The 16,064-nt window shown below is 41.0% G+C and overlaps 1 long non-coding RNA gene across 1 annotated transcript in view; it reads left to right on the forward strand.

The window, feature by feature from the left end:
* The window catches only part of LOC117520713, a 71,320-nt gene extending 59,319 nt beyond the window's left edge, over positions 1-12,001 (forward strand). The window contains exon 3 of the long non-coding RNA XR_004563742.1: positions 11,891-12,001. This is a non-coding gene — a long non-coding RNA (uncharacterized LOC117520713). The remainder of the gene's footprint in view (positions 1-11,890) is intronic.
* The last annotated feature ends 4,063 nt before the right edge of the window (positions 12,002-16,064 follow it).

A 16,064-nucleotide genomic window follows, 5' to 3' on the forward strand; every position in this document is an offset into this window, starting at 1 on the left:
GTTCAACTCATTAATTCATTTTCTATACTCACTTATTCTAATTAAGGGTAGTTCAAGTTCAGCAGGCAGGCAGTCTAGTACCCGCACTCTTTTACTACAAAGCCACGCTGTTGTAACACGTGCAGAATGTGGCTTGGCATGTCTTGCTGAAATAAGCAGGGACGTCCCTGAAAAAGACGTTGCTTGGATGGCAGCATATGTTGCTCCAAAACCTGGATGTACCTTTCAGCATTGATGGTGCCATCACAGATGTGTAAGTTGCACCATGTCATGGGCACTAACACACCCCCATACCATCACAGATGCTGGCTTTTAAACTTTGCACTGGTAACAATCTGGATTGTCTTTTTCCTCTTTTGGTCCTGAGGACACGCATGTCCATGATTTGCAAAACCAAGTTTGAAATGTGGACTCATAGACCACATCACACTTTTCCACTTTGCGTTGTCCATTTCAAATGAGCTCGGCCCTAGAGAAGGCGGTGGCGTTTCTGGATGTTGTTGATGTATGGCTTTCACTTGCATAGTAGAGTTTAACTTGCACTTGTAGATGTAGTGACGAACTGTGTTAACTGACAATGGTTTTCTGAAGTGTCCTGAGCCCACGCGGTAAGATCCTTTATTACTATGATGTCGGTTTTTAATGCAGTGCCGCCTGAGGGATCGAAGGTCATGAGCATTTAATGTTGGTTTTCAGCCCTGACACTTACATGTTGAAAGTTCTCCAGATTCTCTGAATCTTCTGATTATATTATGGACTGTAGATGATGAAATCCATAATTCCTTGCAACTGAACGTTGAGAACATTGTTCTTAAACTGTTGGACTATTTTTTTTCATGGCAGTTGTTCACAAAATGGTGATCCTCGCCCCATCTTTGCTTGTGAATGGCTGCGCCTTTTGGGGATGCTCCTTTTATACCCAATCATGACACTCACAATTCGTGTCCTCAGTTCCAAATGCTTATTGAGTGTTGTTTAGAAGGAAAGGTGATGTAACACAGTGGTAAAATACACTGTCCCAGCTGTTTGAAATTTGTTGCAGGCATCCATTTCAAAATGAACAAATATTTGCACAAAACAATAAAGTTTATCCACTTTGAACATTAAATATCTTGTCTTTGTGGTGTATTCAACTGAATATAGGTGAAGAGGATTTGCAAATCATTGTATTTTTGTTTTTATTTACATTTCACCAACGTCCCAACTTCATTGGAATTGGGTTGTACATCCTAGAATTACTGAATTTGATATTATTTCACTGGGCATGCTACAGTGTTGCCACAGTACTTTAGTTACAATTCAGCAGTCTGCCGTCAGTTGGAGGCTAAATGGAGGCTAATAAATTCACTAGTAATCTAACATAGGTACTTTTAAAATTGAGTAATCAGTAAAGTAATAGTTACTTTTTCAAGGAGTAATCTGATTACTTTTTCAAAAGTAACTGTGGCAACACTGGTGTTCTGACAAACTTGTAATTTCTGCTAAAACTATGACCTGCTTATTTGATCCTATACCAACAAAACTGTTTAAGGACCTGTGACCCATTCTTGGGTCTGCTGTGTTGGAAATTATTAATCTGTCACGAACCTTGGGATCTGTTCCTAAATGTTTTGGATCTGCAGTGATTAAACCATCATTTCAAACCTATCATTTGTTCTAAAATTTTGGAAAAAGTTGGTTTCACGGCAGCTCGTGGACCACCTTACTGAGAATAATCTCTTTGAGCCACTGCAGTCTGCTTTTAGAAAATATCATTCCACAGAGACAGCTCTCACTAAAGTGGTAAATGATCTTATGCTTTGCAATGGATTCAGACACCAGTAAGGTGGTGTTAGATCTTAGTGCTGCATTTGATCTTAGCTCAGTGTCTAAGTCTCACAACCAAACAGTAAAACCGGAAATACCAGGACACCAAAGGCTTGGACCTTGGTTATCATCCATAGGTATTGTTATTCTTAGGCATCTCTGTCCATAAGCATCTCCCAGGCGTTCCAGGTTAACCGTCAGTGTCGGTGCACAAACAAAGACCATAATGGCACCACCTTTTTTAACAATTTTACCCTCATGGCCAATGCTCACCAATCAACACTTTTTTAAAAGTGCGAGCTGCCCAGAAGTAGCCAAAGGTAAGCGTGCAGTTTTAATCCCAAGAACAGCAAAAACTCAAGAGGCAGAGATAAAGGATGAAAAGGGAGGAGGAGGAGGCTTTTTTTCTGTGAATCATGCACTCCATATCCTCAAGCAAACCACTCAATCTGTCCTCATCACATTCAGAGTTTTGTCATATTTTAGTTAAATGTTCAAGGATGTTGCTCGCTGCACATCAATGGCTAGCAGTTCAGTGCCACCAAATCTCAAACAAATCTTCAGTGAAAATTTGCTGTAGGGAGTGCACGATCATCTTATTTTACTAGTGAGGCCACTTTTGTGTCTGAACGCATGTTTAACACCTCTAGAATGCACGACGTGCACTAATGAGTGTCTATCTATCGCATGTCCCGTCAAGTACAACGGAATCTCGCACATGATTACCTCAACCCGTCACCATGCACGGAGGGGGAACATACCAGCCAACGGCTTCTAAGTGCTCGTTTTCAATTGCCGTCTATTAGAAATTCCAGCATGTGCTTCTCCTCGTAGAGAACCCACTCCTGCTGCCCACCCACTAACCTACACGCTCTCCAGCCGGTGCCCAAATGGGCCAAAAGCCTGCATAAAATGCCAACTTGCGAAACAATGGATGATGTAAGTTTGGAGAGCGTGGAGAGGCTCTTCACTCAGAGAATCAGGCAGCGGCGTCTCTTGAGATGGAAAGGGGTGGCTGTGTAGATCTGGAAAACAAAATCGCTGTTTTTAGAAGATCCACTTCTTACTGATGGAGCAAATCATTCTAGCATGTGAAAATCACTCTGAAGACGCAGGAGAATAACTAACACTAGAGATGGACAGTTATTGTTAAGTGGCACTCTCTAGCTTGTACTAGGTGCTCACATCTGCGTGGAGGGCTTTTATTTAAAAGTATCCCCTCAAAAGAAGCTATTAGGAAATATCTTTGATGGGAGAATTTTCTCTTTTGCAAGATGATGCATGCAAATTATTTTGAATAATTGCACAACTTTGTCGCATTTGAGTTGTTGAGGAAGGCTTAAATCTGCAGAAAAGAACAGCCAGATGAGACCGGATCGTCGTTAAAGGGACTAATGCGTGACATTAGTCTTCACTAATGCCCGGCTGGCAGTCAGTCTATTTGGTGTGACACAAGACAACCGCTCTGTTGTTTCAGTTCTGTGGGAGTTGATGGAGGATGTTGATCGTTGTGTCGTTTCCATGACAAATAAGCGGCAGGGGAACCAATTAGTTGTTACAGCTTTTAACGTTTATCTCACACCAGCCACAGAGATTTAAGTTTAAGGTTTGCTTGAGTTTACCAGTGGATTCATTAAAAAAAAAGATGCCCCCCCACCAACAAAGAATCACATGTCGACACATTGTAAATGTGTTGACTAAATTATTTTATGTCGTATACTGAATCTTGCATTCAGTGCACTTTGTGTATCAATGATGACCACTCATTTTGTATGTAGCACTAAAAATGTGTGACAAATCCATGAGGTATTTGTCAAATTAATTGGATGTGATAAAATCATCAGTGTTTATTTGTCGTCTGGCTGTTAGCAGGATTACATCAAAACTACTGCACATATTTTTATGAAAAAGTTTCACCACAGATAGATATTAGGCCATAGAAGACTCCATTAAATTTTGGAGGTGACCTGGATCCAAATCTTGGATCAAGATTTCACTTTATAGGATTACGGCAAAAAAAACAAAAACAAAACACAAAAACTACTTCATGGATTCTTACCAAATTTGCACCACAGACAGACATTAGAGCATGAAAGACTCCACTCAATTTTGGAGGTGATCCAGATCCGGATTGGTGGATGTCAGAAATCTTGGATTGCTCTTGTTGGAAAATAATATAACCACATTGTAATAGAAGTTCTATCACTTTTTGTATTTCCGAGTGAATGTTTGCACGGTAGAGATATTTAATTCAACTGTCTGAAAGGCGTGTGCATAGTTGCTGTTAAATACTCAAACACGGAATACTTCTGGTAAGTAGAAGGTAGTATATCTGCCAGAGCAGTACAGAGAGGAGGAAGAAGGGTCATCTTGGTCAACAACAAAAGAATGTGAATAAGTTATTGGAGATCAATTTTGCAAGATTGTCCACAGCTTGGTCTTGTGAATGACAAAAATATTGGGCAATGAGCCAGAGATGATTCAGCACTAATCTGCCCCCTGGTGGATGTTTTCCATAACTGAACGTTTAAATGGGAGAGAGATTTGATGAGACTCTTTGAAAGGCTTGTTGCTACTGAATGCTCGAGCGTGAAACCCACGAGAATTGCAAGTCCCAACATTCCCTTCATAGTGCAGCAGATAGAATATTGGAGCAGAATCCTGCAAATGGTGATACAAGCATCAAATTCAGCACAAATACTCCATAGACATTCTCCTTTGAAAAAAAAAAATGAGCAGTTGAATTTTCAATCGGAGGTCAGGTAGGGGTCATTTGAAGAATTGCACAGGTGTCAAAATTAAAGATGATCCAATCATATTGAAAACTATATTACATATTTGCCTGATCATAAAGATTCCAAAAAGGTATAGTTTGGACTATCTGTGACTGAATGATATGGAGTTATGAGGTAAAAACAGAGAATGGTGACAAAGGTCAGTTTCAGTTTGTACAGGGGTCAAAAGTTAAAGTTGCTCTAATTTTGGTAAAAAGTGATACAAATTATTACTTCAGTTAACAGGGTTTTAAAAAGGAATAGTTTGGACCATGTATCATAGTTATCACGTGACGGGTAACATATGTCACGTCATAGAATCGAATGGACGTTGACCTTGTTTGACCTTTTACTTTGGAGACCAAGCATTCAACACTGTCAAAACTATTCACTTTATTAGCCCTATTAGCTCAAGCAATAAGTTGCATCACTTTTTTTACCAAAATTGGCGCAACTTTAACTTTTGACCCCTGTACAAACTGAAACTGACCTTTGTCACCATTCTTTCTGTTTTTATCCCATAACTTCATAACATTCAGTCACAGATAGTCCAAACTATACCTTTTTGGAATCTTTATGATCAGACAAATAATGTGGTGTAGTTTTCAATTTGATTGGAACATTTTAAAATTTTGATCCCTGTGTAATTCTTCATTGACCCCTACCTGGCTGCCTATTGAAAATTCAAGTCGGTTTTTTTAAGACTAATGTTTAAGTTGTATTGTGCCAAATTTGGTGCTTGTATTCAGCATTTGAAGGATTGTTTCAGTTACCTGCTACACTATCAGGAGACACTATAACTGCAGATGAAGATACTTAAATCAATTTTATTTATATAGTGCCAAATCACAACAAACACTCGCCCCAAGGCGCTTTATATTGCAAGGCAAGGCCATACAATAATTACGTAAAAACCCCAATGGTCAAAACGACCCCCTGTGAGCAAGCACTTGGCGACAGTGGGAAGGAAAAACTCCCTTTTAACAGGAAGAAACCTCCAGCAGAACCAGGCTCAGGGAGGGGCAGTCTTCTGCTGGGACTGGTTGGGGCTGAGGGAGAGAACCAGGAAAAAGACATGCTGTGGAGGGGAGCAGAGATCAATCACTAATGATTAAATGCAGAGTGGTGCATACAGAGCAAAAAGAGAAAGAAACAGTGCATCATGGGAACCCCCCAGCAGTCTAAGTCTATAGCAGCATAACTAAGGGATGGTTCAGGGTCACCTGATCCAGCCCTAACTATAAGCTTTAGCAAAAAGGAAAGTTTTTAAGCCTAATCTTAAAAGTAGAGAGGGTGTCTGGTCTCCCTGATCTGAATTGGGAGCTGGTTCCACAGGAGAGGAGCCTGAAAAGCTGAAGGCTCTGCCTCCCATTCTACTCTTACAAACCCTAGGAACTACAAGTAAGCCTGCAGTCTGAGAGCGAAGCGTTCTATTGGGGTGATATGGTACTATGAGGTCCCTAAGATAAGATGAGACCTGATTATTCAAAACCTTATAAGTAAGAAGAAGAATTTTAAATTCTATTCTAGAATTAACAGGAAGCCAATGAAGAGAGGCCAATATGGGTGAGATATGCTCTCTCCTTCTAGTCCCTGTCAGTACTCTAGCTGCAGCATTTTGAATTAACTGAAGGCTTTCAGGGAACTTTTAGGACAACCTGATAATAATGAATTACAATAGTCCAGCCTAGAGGAAATAAATGCATGAATTAGTTTTTCAGCATCACTCTGAGACAAGACCTTTCTAATTTTAGAGATATTGCGCAAATGCAAAAAGCAGTCCTACATATTTGTTAATATGCGCATTGAATGACATATCCTGATCAAAAATGACTCCAAGATTTCTCACAGTATTACTAGAGGTCAGGGTATGCCATCCAGAGTAAGGATCTGGTTAGACACCATGTTTCTAAGATTTGTGGGGCCAAGTACAATAACTTCAGTTTTATCTGAGTTTAAAGCAGGAAATTAGAGGTCATCCATGTCTTTATGTCTGTAAGACAATCCTGCAGTTTAGCTAATTGGTGTGTGTCCTCTGGCTTCATGGATAGATAAAGCTGGGTATCATCGCGTAACAATGAAAATTTAAGCAATGCCATCTAATAATACTGCCTAAGGGAAACATGTATAAAGTGAATAAAATTGGTCCTAGCACAGAACCTTGTGGAACTCCATAATTTAACCTTAGTCTGTGAAGAAGATTCCCCATTTACATGAACAAATTGTAGTCTATTAGATAAATATGATCAACCACCGCAGCGCAGTGCCTTTAATACCTATGGTATGCTCTAATCTCTGTAATAAAATTTTATGGTCAACAGTATCAAAAGCAGCACTGAGGTCTAACAGAACAAGCACCAGAGATGAGTCCACTGTCTGAGGCCATAAGAAGATCATTTGTAACCTTCACTAATGCTGTTTCTGTACTATGATGAATTCTAAAACCTGACTGAAACTCTTCAAATAGACCATTCCTCTGCAGATGATCAGTTAGCTTACCCTTTCAAGAATTTTTGAGAGAAAAGGAAGGTTGGAGATTGGCCTATAATTAGCTAAGATAGCTGGGTCAAGTGATGGCTTTTTAAGTAATGGTTTAATTACTGCCACCTTAAAAGCCTGTGGTACATAGCCAACTCATAAGACAGATTGATCATATTTAAGATCGAAGCATTAATTAATGGTAGGGCTTCCTTGAGCAGCCTGGTAGGAATGGGGTCTAATAGACATGTTGATGGTTTGGAGGATGTAACTAATGAAAATAACTCAGACAGAACAATCGGAGAGAAAGAGTCTAACCAAATACTGGCATCACTGAAAGCAGCCAAACATAGCGATACGTCTTTGGGATGGTTATGAGTAATTTTTTCTCTAATAGTTAAAATTTATTAGCAAAGAAAGTCATGAAGTCATTACTAGTTAAAGTTAAAGGAATACTCGGCTCAATAGAGCTCTGACTCTTTGTCAGCCTGGCTACAGTGCTGAAAATGAAACCTGGGGTTGTTCTTATTTTCAATTAGTGATGAGTAGTTAGTTGTCCTAGCTTTACGGAGGGCTTTTTTTTTATAGAGCAACAGACTCTTTTTCCAGGCTAAGTGAAGATCTTCTAAATTAGTGAGACGCCATTTCCTCTCCAACTTACGAGTTATCTGCTTTAAGCTGCGAGCTTGTGAGTTATACCATGGAGTCAAGCACTTCTGATTTAAAGCTCTCTTTTTCAGAGGAGCTACAGCATCCAAAGTTGTCTTCAATGAGGATGTAAAACTATTGACGAGATACTCTATCTCACTTACAGAGTTTAGGTAGCTACTCTGCACTGTGTTGGTATATGGCATTAGAGAGCATAAGAAGGAATCATATCCTTAAACTAGTTACAGCGCTTTCTGAAAGACTTCTAGTGTAATGAAACTTATTCCCCACTGCGGGTAGTCCATCAGAGTAAATGTAAGGTTATTAAGAAATGATCAGACAGAAGGGAGTTTTCAGGGAATACTGTTAAGTCTTCAATTTCCATACCATAAGTCAGAACAAGATCTAAGATATGATTAAAGTGGTGGGTGGACTCATTTACATTTTGAGCAAAGCAATTGAGTCTAATAATAGATTAATGCAGTGTTGAGGCTGTCATTCTCAGCCTCTGTGTGGATGTTAAAATCGCCCACTATAATTATCTTATCTGAGCTAAGCACTAAGTCAGACAAAAGGTCTGAAAATTCACAGAGAAACTCACAGTAACGACCAGGTGAACGATAGATAATAACAAATAAAACTGTTTTTTGGGACTTCCAATTTGGATGGACAAGACTAAGAGTCAAGCTTTCAAATGAATTAAAGCTCTGTCTGGGTTTTTGATTAATTAATAAGCTGGAATGGAAGATTGCTGCTAATCCTCCGCCTCGGCCCATCCTACGAGCGTTCTGGCAGTTAGTGTGACTCGGGGGTGTTGACTCATTTAAACTAACATATTCATCCTGCTGTAACCAGGTTTCTGTAAGGCAGAATAAATCAATATGTTGATCAATTATTATATCATTTACTAACAGGGACTTAGAAGAGAGAGACCTAATGTTTAATAGACCACATTAACTGTTTTAGTCTGTGGTGCAGTTGAAGGTGCTATATTATTTTTCTTTTGAATTTTATGCTTAAATAGATTTTTACTGGTTATTGGTGGTCTGGGAGCAGGCACCGTCTCTACGTGGGATGGGGTAATGAGGGGATGGCAGGGGGAGAGAAGCTTGCAGAGAGGTGTGTAAGACTACAACTCTGCTTCCTGGTCCCAACCCTGGATAGTCACGGTTTGGAGGATTTAAGAAAATTGGCCAGAATTCTAGAAATGAGAGCTGCTCCATCCAAAGTGGGATGGATGCCGTCTCTCCTAACAAGACCAGGTTTTCCCCAGAAGCTTTGCCAATTATCTATGAAGCCCACCTCATTTTTTGGACACCACTCAGGACAGCCAGCAATTCAGGAGAACATGCGGCTAAACATGTCACTCCGGTCCGATTGGGAGGGGCCCAGAGGAAAACTACAGAGTCCGACATTGTTTTTGCAAAGTTACACACCGATTCAATGTTAATTTTAGTGACCTCCGATTGGCGTAACCGGGTGTCATTACTGCCGATGTGAATTACAATCTTACCAAATTTACGCTTAGCCTAGCCAGCAGTTTCAAATTTCCTTCAAGTGTCGCCTGCTGTGGCCCCCGGAAGACAATTGACTATGGTTGCTGGTGTCGCTAACTTCACATTTCTCAAAACAGAGTCGCCAATAACCAGAGTTTGATCCTCGGCAGGTGTGTCGCCGAGTGGGGAAAAACGGTTAGAGATGTGAAGGGGTTGGCGGTGTACACGGGGCTTCTGTTTAGGGCTACGCTTCCTCCTCACAGTCACCCAGTCGGCCTGCTTTCCCGGCTGCTCGGGATCTGCTGGAAGGGAACTAACGGCGGCTAAGCTGCCTTGGTCCGCACCGACTACAGAGGCCTGGCTAGCTGTAGAATTTTCCACGGTGCGGAGCCGAGTCTCCAATTCACCCAGCCTGGCCTCCAAAGCTACGAATAAGCTACACTTATTACAAGTACCATTACTGCTAAAGGAGGCCGAGGAATAACTAAACATTTCACACCCAGAGCAGAAGAGTGTGGGAGAGACAGGAGAAGCCTCCATGCTAAATCGGCTAAGAGCTAGTAGCTGCGCTAAGCTAGCGGATTCCTAAAAACACACAAAGTGAATAATGTGTAAATAATTTAGAGGTGATTCAGCAGAGGAAGTGCTTTAGTTAAGGCACGTGAAGATTACACTGTGAAACAAATCGTTATCTAGTTATCTAGATCAATCTAACTGTGCAGATTAAACAGCTAACAGATACAGCAAAACACCGCTGTGCTCCGGAACAGGAAGTGATACAATACCGCAGTGAGAGCCAACCACCAGTAGAGGCAAGCAAGAGTCACCCAAGACTTAACAATACTTAATCAGCTGTGATTGTGGGGGATGGGGGGGGGGGCATTTTTTGGCTGTTTGTTTGTGTGCTGGAGGTTGTGGATGTTGTTTGTTGATGGTGAGAAGCTGACTTTTGGATTTGGATGGATTACTGGACTGTGTACTGGACAACGGCAGCGTGGAGAGAGAGAGGATTGAATTTCTCATCTGAAGTGGTTCTTTGAGATACGGCTAAGGAAACCGACGACATGGTTAGTGATTCTGCAAGTAGAGGAGCTGATGGACCTTGAAAAATGGTTTAGAAAATGGCTAAAGGAAAAGACACGTTTGAACAGTGGGTCATCTGAGGACAGTGAACGTGAGAGTGAGACAACAAGAAGGAAACTGATGAGGGATGAGTTTAAGGTTTCGAATAAATTTACAATGCAAGAGGCGGCTCACCATATCAACCTGGTTAGCTCGTTTAAACACTCTGATGAAAAGGTGAGCAAACAAAAACAGCTGGAAATCCTGCACAGTGGTTTTTTTACGTGCACAGACAGGAACAACGTGACTGACTAGAAGTCACTATCTCCACTCCAAACAGCACCGCTGGAAACTGGCATTCTGTTTAAAAAGGCATTTATTTTAGAAGGTTGTCACACTGCATGTCTGGCAACGTGAGGAAAAACTCTTTATACATTTTCCACCATACTCTCACGAGCGCCACTAGCTTAGCTTATGGCAAGCTAAAAGTGGACGCTCTCGTTTTGGCTGAACTACTATACAGTTTTTGTATATTCTGTGTTAGAACGCGTCTGCAGCCGACGTGCTTGATGAATTCCTGTGCAAGAAGTAGTTCCCAAACAATGCTGTATTTGTGATGACGGTGTGTTTTCATGGGTAACAAAAACATCTGGTGTATATTTGGCACAAGAACTTGTGTAACTCGTGTGTTTTTTACGCCTAAGTATCGTAAGTCAATTGTCACACTCATCCAGCAGCATCTTCTCATGTCAGCAAATTCAGCGCTGGGTCGGATGAAAGTATGTCCGGCGAGCTATCCACAATGCCAAGAGATGCAGCAGAGATGTCGCACCAGCGAGAGTGGCACGCTGAACAGGGTGATTTTCCACATTATAAAAGGAAATTAATTCAACTGTATTGGACGTTTCCTTTCCAGCCCTGGTTGTGGGCTTTCATGAGCACAATATCTTTACTTCACAGGCACAGTCATAATAATATTTATTTCTTGGGGAAAATCCCCTTTAAAAAACTTTCCTTTGTGTCCTTCTGTTTTAGTTTGGTTCATAAAATGACTCTCCAATCTCTCTGGGATAAGCACGACTATAGTGGTTATTATTGTTTTTAGATGGAGAAATAAATGTTGCGTTTGTCAAATGTGAAATTATTGTATTTCTTGAAAGCGTCTGTATGGTGACTGAAGTAAGTACTGTAGTAACAAAAATAGACTTATCACCCAACACTGTAGATCCCAAGCTGAAAATATGTCAACACAACATAAATTTTTACGGATTTGTCCATTGTGTCGGCCCAGTCTCAGCTCAAGATGCCATGTAGTGAATCTTCTGAAGTTGTCATCAAATATGGAAGGGATCCTGTATCTGTGGAGAAATATGGAAAGATTGTGGTTTCTGTGTAGCAGGAATACATATTGTATGAAAGTTATGTGAATGTCATTAAAACTAACCACCTTACTATCGTGATGATGTGTGGCGCACGGACTAAATTGTACAGTGTTGGTAATCAGAGCGCAAAATAGGGAGCAGGGCACCAAGGGGTGCTATTTGATCACTTAATTAGTCTTGGGAGCATCATCCATCATTTCCTGTGGGACTTAAATGCGTCACGATGTTGTGCATTGCTTTTCAGATGGTGGACCCAAAAAGGAAATGATTTCTGGCAAATAAAGGAATCTGCACGCAGTGTCAACATGGACAACCAGATCATTTATGAGAGCAGCAGTTATCCATCAAAGCTCCCTGACATGCAATAGGTAGCAAATCTCCATATTGCATATTAATAAAAACTGACCCAGAATGCATTGCGTCACCAATGTTTTTTCTATTTTGTTTAATCAGTCAGTGATGGTGTGGTTGGGTAATTTTCAGTCACTTTCATTGCAAGGTGAACAATTTTGCTTTGTAGCACTTGGCAACTATGCTTTATTTCTACATGTGTTACTTTAGGATCGTAATACTGCCATTCTCATGTGTTATATCCAAACTCTGTTCATTATGGATGACAGCTAAAGTTTCATGAGTGTGGCAGTGTCACAGTTGAAAAAATTACACGTGCTAATCTTCACATTCTGACCACAATGTGGTCTGGATGCTAAGTACACATGCATAACTATGGCAGACTGCAAATCTCACCAAATTAAAGCAATATAAAAGTGTCCCACAATGTTGGTTCATATAAGTAATTACGGTGTATCCGGAAAGTATTCACAGCGCTTCACTTTTCCACATTTTGTTGTGTTAAAAAATGGAATGAAATTCATTTTTTTCTCAAAATTCTACACAACAATACACCATAATGACAGTGTGAAAAAGTTTTTTATTTTTTGCAAATTTATTAAAAATTTAAAAAAAACTTATGTCACCTGTACAATAAATATTCACAGCCTTTGCATGAGCTCAAATTGTATTTAGCTTTGACCACGGATGACTGAGCACCCATTTTCCCCCTGGAGGATAAACATTTTAAACCTTTAGTTCCATGTAAAGGCATTGTCATACTTCGACGAATACAGCAAATGGTTTAGTTACATATTTAAATATATTGTCTGGTGGCAAATTGTGTTATCTGTCGGTCTCATGTGGATTTGGAGCTTTGAGTGGTGGATGACATCACATTTCCACTCGCGCAACAAAGAGCTGCATTCAGCAGAATGATTTCCCTGGTTTCAACACATACATGCACACTGGGGGAGCCAGATTTGAGTGGGATTCACCGAGGTCTGAATGCAAATGTGTTTAGAATCCAGTGCGCTCAGGAATCCTGACATCACTTTCTCACAATCTTCATGCACTGACAGAGTCTTCTCATTGTGTCAGCATTCAGTGTGGCTGCAGCAGCGAGGACATCAAACAACTCTGCGACACCTTCTCACCAAAATAATTTGCCTGACGCTCTGACCTCCAAATAAAAATGCCCAGTCTTGTTCTTTAGTTAAGTCTGACCTTGGCTAATGACCAGCCGTGCTGAACTGCCTTCTCTCCACTTGTGCAGAATTCACCCCCTCCACCTGGGCTTTGGCCAATCGGAAGCCTAGTCTGAAGCAGCCACATGATATAAACGCTTTGAGTATCGAAACAGTAAAAAAAAAAAGTAGAAGACAAAACAGTAAACAAATGTCTAGGCAGTGGGACAGTTCTCTAACTGTTGACTGCTCAAAGTTTGAGCATGCACAAAACATTCCGACAGACTTTCCGGACATCAGCTAACAAGAAACACATTTCACAAATGGGAAAAGTACTTTTGCAGGACAAAACAGTTATCCAAAGTTGCTATCAGTTCCTCATATGTTTCCTTGATCTGTCATGGTGTGCCAGGTGCTTAAGGCACACAGGCAAATACGTGAACACTGACAATCATACATAATTATTTTATGTTTATGTCATGGAATAAAACTGAGGTTTGTTTGTGTCTTAAGGGTACTGTCGAAGATCATTATCGACAAAATGTCAAATATGTTGTTAAGTGTCACTATAGGGACGCCTTGGATTGAGAGCGTGTTGATTATCCATAAAAATAATATAAAATACCCCACTGACAAAACCAGTCCAGAAATTTAATATGCATCACCACCAGCTGTAACAGTGTGGAAGTGCTTCACATTGGATTTTTGGTTGGGTTTTTTTTTTTTTTTTTTGAATAAATTATCTGCAGGGATGCTGCTGACTTGTTGGACTTCACTGTGTACATGGTTCACCACATATGGCAGCTGCAAGCTTTCGGGCCAACTTGTTGAATTTGATGGATAGTGAAAAGGCCTTCGGGCGGCATGTGTTGGCCCTGCCTACCCCATGCTTTCTTTCTTTCTTCCTTTCTTTCTGTCTTTGTTTCTTTCTTACACTGCAAGCTTATTGATTATCAGAACTTTCTCTCAACACTCGGCACCTCAGCGTGTCTTCGTACTCCTCTGACTGTTGGAGGTTCTCCAACGCTCTGCAAACAGGTCTGATCCCTAACAAAGGTGAGGGTTGGAGCTCGTCCCGTTGCAGCACAGCAGAGGTGAACGCAGAGAGGTCTCTGTTCCTGGCACACAATTCTTTCAGTGCACTGCCACGTCTCTTCATCTCTACACTCCTCTGATGCTACCTGACAGGTGAGGGTGGGTGTAGGCGCGCGCGCTGTTTCGTGCATTCTGCAGTCCGGAGGAACGAGAACAGGGCCGCGGGAGGTGTGGGGTGAGGCTGGTAGTGATGGTGGGGGGGACAAACAACAGGATATATAGATAGGGTCGCATTGGGAAGGAGAGGGCAAGAAGACCAAAAGAGGTGGGAGGTAAGAAAACCGGAGACGAGTGGAGTCCATGTGTGCGTTTGAGGGAGATCTGTAAGTATGTGGGCATCTTTGTGCTTCGTGTGTGTGTGTGTGTGTGTGTGTGTGTCTATCGATTTGTGTATCAGTGTGTGCATGGCGCGGACAGGAGGGAGTGTGATGGCAGTGCCTTCAGGCTCCTCCAGGCGTAGGAATCAGTGAGCAGGTGGAGCGCACCGGCAGCTCTGTCTTCTGACGAGTCCCTGCCGTCTCCTGTTTTGTCAGGACCCCTGGAGCGAAGATGGGGGACTGTGTGTATGTGTGCCGCGAGTTTGCGATGCACTGTGATCATTAAGATTCACAACGGCTTTGACAGCAGGGCTCTGGAGCAACAGACACAACATATGCCCAGGGAGATAACCGGTTGGCTGACTGGTTAGCTGGATGACCGGTTGGTTGACTGTCGTAACTGCCACCAAATCCCAGTGTGCTTAAACCAAACCGATGTCACTGTGGATCCCGTGGACTCGACTCGATTGCATCAGGCAGAGCCACTATTCTGAATTATTTGTTCTCTCTCAAAGTTGTGATTAATTTTGCAGCAGTCTGGCGCCTGTTCGAGATAAATCAAAGCAGTAGAGAGCGAGAGAACATGTTGTGGATATTCGGAACTGCTTCTACAAATGAAGCTTGTCTGTAGTAATAATATTGTAGATAAATAAGAGGTTTTTTTTTTCCCCTAGAAGCGTTATTTGTTCTCACATTCAGGCTCTTTTGAATGCAGTATAGCCAAGGTCATTTATAATACATGTGTGTGCGTTTCTACACACAGAATAAGAATTTTCCAAAGTGTTTTTTGCAGCTGATTCCTAATCGTGATCATTATTGTCGATGCTCCTTCATTACATATTAATTTATTACTGGTATCGTTTTTCCACTTGGAGACACATGTTGACCTCAAATCTGACATTTTTCAACACCAACTCTGCAGCAATTAGCATTTTATATGATTTGGCAACAATCTACACATATTGTACATATGTGAACACCAGAATTGAGACAATTAGCAACAACTGATTTGCAAAGGAAAAGTAAAACATCTAAAACTGCCACTGATCTTACAAAAAGAGACGTAACCTGATTCCACCAAGAATACATTTGTCAATGCTTTTTAAACCACTTTAAACATGGTACAAACATTATTTGTGTAAGGCCTCTTCAAACTCTTTAGACCATATGTCTTATTTGACAGAGTTGGAAACAAACAACAAAATGTCCAAAGGTGGTTTTGTTCTAAGTAAATGCAAAAGTATCTGGTTTTAAGTTGCCTTAAATTGGAGTGTCCTGTTCAAGTTTCTTTGCTCCCAATCTCTATCCGAGCCATTCAGTATTGAGTATCTGTTGATACCAAATCCTCATTGAATACTTGGATTTTGCCACATATACTGTATTTTTCAGTCTATAAGTCACACCTGTCAAAAAATGCCTCTTGAAGATAAAATAAAAGCCCCATGTACTATATTTCCAGATGCATTTTGTTTTTTATTATTTTCACCCT

The sequence above is a fragment of the Thalassophryne amazonica genome, chromosome 1 (genome assembly GCF_902500255.1).
Source record: "Thalassophryne amazonica chromosome 1, fThaAma1.1, whole genome shotgun sequence".
Lineage (NCBI taxonomy): Eukaryota > Metazoa > Chordata > Actinopteri > Batrachoidiformes > Batrachoididae > Thalassophryne > Thalassophryne amazonica.